The sequence below is a fragment of the Portunus trituberculatus genome, chromosome 24, assembly GCF_017591435.1.
Source record: "Portunus trituberculatus isolate SZX2019 chromosome 24, ASM1759143v1, whole genome shotgun sequence".
In the NCBI taxonomy this organism is placed as follows: domain Eukaryota; kingdom Metazoa; phylum Arthropoda; class Malacostraca; order Decapoda; family Portunidae; genus Portunus; species Portunus trituberculatus.
This window is the reverse complement of record NC_059278.1, coordinates 9881722-9887811: the sequence shown is the minus strand read 5'-3', so window position 1 is coordinate 9887811 and position 6090 is coordinate 9881722.

Genomic DNA, 6090 nt, shown 5'->3' with positions numbered 1-6090 from the left:
AATAGGAGCGTTCGCGTTAGGTGAATGCTTAGTACATACCATCGGAATCTTCATTTCAGATTCGGAAAAAAATCACTTTGCGGGCAATCATATAGAATCCCTTTCTGCTAGTGTTTTCATTGATTAAGATAAGGAAATAATTCGATCATACATTTTTCGTTAAAAAATCATAGATTGAGTTTCCATTAAGAATTTCAACCAAAGCTTGTGACGATCCATCAAATACATATTATTTGAATGAAGGCTAAGAAATGCACGTATTTTACCGTATATATATAGTTTCCTTGATTTTTAAATGTATTTAAAAGCACTATGAAGTACTCTTACACGAATTAAAAAGAAAAAAAGTGTATTGAAATATTATGTTGTTGCCTGCAGTACGACACTTTCGACGACCAAAACAAACACGGGTGTTTGGCTGCTCCTCAGACCTCCAAGTAGAGCCAGCTTTCTTTTTATCATAACGAGGACACTCAAGTATGGAGAAGGACATAAAGAAGTGGACGGTGGCTAGTCTCAAGCACTACTTGAAGGCACGGGCAATACCACACTCGGGATATTCAAAAGATGCCCTTGTGCACATGGTGGAGAAGGCTACTAACAACCCGCAGCTGACCAGCATCACAGAAGATAATGATGGAGAAGAAACCAACATAAGGAGGAGGACAGTAGAAGTAAATGGGACGTGCATAACTTTTCCTGATCCATATACACTGACTGAATGGGACACTAATCTCATAACATTACCACCTGTGACATCAGCACAATGCCTCAAATATCTACTCTCCAAAATGAGGTGGACATCAGAACGTGCTATAGCGTATGAGAAGGAGAGAGGATACCAACTATTTCTGGATAAGCATGTTACTGATGTCATTCTGAAGCATGGGTTTTTGAGGGTCGACCGGTCAACTCGAGTCCTTGTTTATGGTCCTTCGGTGATTTCGGCGGATCACGATTCGGAAATAAAGTATTGTTTCTCTGTTTTATTACACAAACAATTTCTAAACAACGTAAATGAAATATAAATTAACATAAAGTTTACATGAATCAAATGCATTACTTTTTGTCGAAAAGAAATGCTTACGGATTAAGTTAAGAATATAATGCAAAACTACTGGTACGGCTAATGGCGTTTTCGGCGATCTGGTGCACCGCATTGGTTCGTACGCCTGGCAGGGTGTTTTCAGAATAAAGAAACCACTCTCAGTAGAAATATAATACATGTCAATTGTATCTCTTATTTTCTTGTATTATTGCTACATAGACTACTCACTATTAATGCATCCCCCAATTTTTTACGTTCCTTATAATGATGTGGGAAGCAAATACGTGTACTATGGATTTCACTTTATATATGGCATATTAGTGCATCACATGCGTTTTGATATATATAAACTACTTTTTGAGTTATTTAATATGTTATAAAATTGGTTTCTTGACTAAGAGATTGCATCATACGTAGTATTAATTAAATAAAAAGTAAATAGCCACCCATGATGCCCGCAAAAGAAAACGGAAAATGACTCATTGGTAACTGAATCGCCTTAACGCGAACGCTCCTATAGATCACGAAGTATTTGTATAAGTACATACATACATACATACATACATACATACATATAAACATACACGCACTTATACATACCCGCGCGCCCACACACACACACACACACACACACACACACACACACACACACGTACACACACACACACACACACACACACACACACACACACACACACACACACACACACACACGCACACACAGACACACACACACACACACACACACACACACACACACACACACACACACACACACACACACACACACACACTTAATTAATTCACTACATCGAGAGAGAGAGAGAGAGAGAGAGAGAGAGAGAGAGAGAGAGAGAGAGAGAGAGAGAGAGAGAGAGAGAGAGAGAGAGAGAGAGAATTTTCACTGAAATAAAAATAAAAAAAAAAAACAGAAAAAGACAGAAAAACAACAGAAAAAGAAAATAACAGAAACAAAACGAGAAAACAGAAAAGACAAAACAACAACAACAACATGCCTTTCACAAATTCAAGACAAGCACACAAGCGGTACAAACAGAGCTAACTGTCACTTTCACACCCAACCTGTGCACTGACTGACCCTATCTCTACCCACGCCCACGTAACAACCTGCACCTACGTCACCTCGCAGTTCCAGGCCACCTAACAGACGCAGGAAGACAGGAGGAGCAGCAGAACTAGACACGACTTGGATTTGATTGGAAACTGGCGACGTGACGCGTGAGAGGTGAGTGTTCAATGTGTGAAGAGAGAGAGAGAGAGAGAGAGAGAGAGAGAGAGAGAGAGAGAGAGAGAGAGAGAGAGAGAGAGAGAGAGATCTAGTTGTGACAATTTGGCTTTTTGATGTAGTTTTGTCTGTGTGTGTGTGTGTGTGTGTGTGTGTGTGTGTGTGTGTGTGTGTGTGTGTGTGTGTGTGTGTGTGTGTGTGTGTGTGTGTGTGTGTGTGTGTGTGTGTGTGTGACGTAAAGTTTTTGAGCAGACTTATACACACACACGCACACATGCATACGCGCGCGCAAACAGGCACAGGAGCACGCACGCGCGCACACACACACACACACACACACACACACACACACACACACACACACACACACACACAGAAATTCTCCAGGGTTATTGATATTCAAGTGGCGGTAGACACAGGCGTTAACAGACTTGGCTTGAATTTGACGGATTTTTGCTTATTCCTCTCTCTCTCTCTCTCTCTCTCTCTCTCTCTCTCTCTCTCTCATTCTTAGGGGTTTTTTTTCATTACACGAGTATCTTAACTTTTTTTCAGTTCAGTTTTTTTTCTTTTCTATCTTTCCATTTCCACAGTTTTCTGTTTTCCTGCACCATCCAACACCATTTTCTTTTTCCAGCTAAAAACACATTGTGAAGAAACGTATCCAAACTTCAATTTTAAAAACGGGGAAGAGAAATTCTTTTCAGCCGCGAGGAAGCAAACCAGACGGGAGTCGGTGGGGAAGATGAAAACAACACCATAGAAAACTTATGAAACCTCTGGACCATGTTAATGATGGGTGACTCAGCCAAATAGTTAGCAAATCTATGATTAGCTCCCCTCCTGAAGTAATCAATTAGTGTAATTAAAGCTGGTGGAACTAAATGGTCTTTATATCCCTTTGCGCTGTGGACCTCCTGATGCTCCTCGTTGCCTGATGAACAGCTGGGAATATTTCAGTCACGAAATATCATAAGTGAAAAAACTGGATTTAATTTTTTTACTTTAAAACATAACAAAATAAGAAAGATGAAAATTTCAAGGAGTTCCGAAGTATCATAAGTGAAATAATTGGCTTTATAAGTTTTTTTTTTTTAAGAGCATCACAAAAAAAAAAAAAAAAAAAAGGAGGTTCGATGTATTTACATTTGGTTTCTAAACCAAGTTTTTTTTTCCTACTTTGTGTTACTAAAGAAACCTGAGAAAGATGAGACGTTTAACATTGTTATTTATATTTGGTTTTGTAGATCTATAACATATTCTTGCTTCTGACGTGTATCTTTTATTCACTTATTTATTTTGTTAAGACATTTTATATACAAGGTAGTAAATTTTCCTTTTATATCTCTGATGGACAATACCTAAGCATCAGGTGAATAACGAAAGTCTGATTGCAATCTGTATTAAGCTTTTCATTTATATCATGAAGACACACTCAGAAGAAAGACAAGACACACACTATAAAGCTGTTACGCATCACTTGATTCTTTCCAGTGTGAGATCGCTTATCTCCAGGCTTCGAACTTGGCTTCACACGCGCGGCATTATAGTTCATAATGACCCACTGAGATTGTCATTACGATACAAGAAGCTTTAGGATACGCTGGAGGTTCGAAGTCATAATGAACCGCAGATGGTTGGTGTGTGTGTGTGTGTGTGTGTGTGTGTGTGTGTGTTAAATGATGCACAAGTTTCATTTGATACGTTAGAATCCCATTAGTTCTGGGAAAACAAAATTTTATGAAAAATAAAATATTGTCAACATTCGTTCTAGTAGTAGTAGAAGTATTAGTAGTAGTAATGACACTTCTATGAATAAGGCGCTCACAAAGTCATTACCAATTAAATATTCTAATGAATCTAAAATCAAATATTGCCTCAGTGTCTAAACCTGAGGAAGCGTGGAGTTGGTAACACTGTCCGCTCCTCGCCACATAATATATTGCATTCCACAAAAACTCATCTGGCGAGACGGCATCACCAAGGTGGCCGCTTCTCCCTCCTCTCGCAGCATAACAGCCGCCCTTGACATTAATGCTGGCTATTGTTGACGCCGTGCGATTATAAATAACGACAAAAATATTCTGCAAAATTGCACCTCTTCTGCAGTGGTAGTAGAAGCAGCAACAAGAACTGCCGCTACTACTAACACTAAACCTGTTACTACAAGCAAACTTATTAAAGGCGCTACATTATTTACAATTTGCCAGCTTGTTCCAACGCACGCCGCTGCCTGCTGTACGGATATCCTCCCTGCTGTTCTTTATTCCAATGTGGCGCTGCATCCTACCCGTTTATTCTTTATATGCTTATTTATTTATCTACTTTCATCCGGGTCGCTCTTTCCGTCTTCCTGGTACAAAGGCGCGTGTTTCTGGTTATTATCATATACTTTTATCTGACACACACACACACACACACACACACACACACACACACACACACACACACACACACACACACACACACAGTCCCTCCCATGAAACTTGACTTTCCCGTCCCCTCATCCAGCGAAGCACACACGGGTCTATAAACTTCATTAAACTGGTACAAATTTCTCCCAAACCCCGCCATCCCACTTGGTTACGCCGTCCAATTAAGTTCTCCCTTTCTGATATCTGAAACCCTTTAGCGGCGGCGGTGGCGGCGGTGAGGGAAGTGGAGGCGGTTTCCCTTTACTAGTGCACCTGAAGTTAATAGAAACTCTCATATCCTCGATGAAGCCGGAAAAGAACGCTTCAGAAGTTGTCAGCCAATAGGACGAGACTGGAGTGTGTGTGTGTGTGTGTGTGTGTGTGTGTGTGTGTGTGTGTGTGTGTGTGTGTGTGTGTGTGTGTGACCGAGCAGGAAGCCACAGGGCACTACAACTTATTTTTAGTACTGATTGAGGTTCCCAAGGTCTGTCTGTCTGTCTGTCTCTCTCTCTCTCTCTCTCTCTCTCTCTCTCTCTCTCTCTCTCTCTCTCTCTCTCTCTCTCTCTCTCTCTCTCTCTCTCTCTCGTCATGTCAAGTAGATGTCAATATCTACCAAACAGACATGCAGCGCGGCCAGCCAGCCAGACAGTTTCACCCAGCAACCAATACGGGTGCTTCCTGACTTCCTCTTCAGCCTCCTGACCTTCGTGTTCCTCGGATCCAATTGAAGGATTCGAACCTGGAGCGAGAAATCCCCAAACGAGCGTAACAACGGGAGGGAGCGAGTTGAACAAAAATCCTTGGTAATGTGAAAAGGGACGGCATTAATGGCGCAATAAATAAGACAAATGTAGTGTACTAAGCGCCACCTCTCGTGAGTAGCAAGCATTACATTTGCCTAACGGGGCTCCAGCAATTGTATGGTGCCCCGCCTTATTTTGTGGCTCGCTTGGGCAGACCTCCATTTACAAGACAAACACGCTTAATCATCAAATAAATTGCAGGCTTTTTTCTTATTTATACTTAAACACATTGCGGTAATCAAGTTTCTGCGTAAAATCCTGCAGCGCTTCGTCTTTTTTTAAATAATTTTCAGACACAAATTTAGTAGATTGACTGGTGTTATCATGGGAAGGAAAAAATCGTATTATAGCTTTCCATTATTAACTTTTTATATCTGCTTCCCTCTCGCACAGCAGAACATCGGTGTCACTTTCAGGATCATATTCAACTATATACGAGAACACGCGAGTGTGCTAACAATAAGGTTTTACAGAAAATGGCACTCACACCACCATTTCGAAACGTGGTAATATTTTTTCCTCTTTTTTTTTTCTTTCGAGTCATCAAGGCTAAACGACGTAAGGGAAAGAAATGTGTAT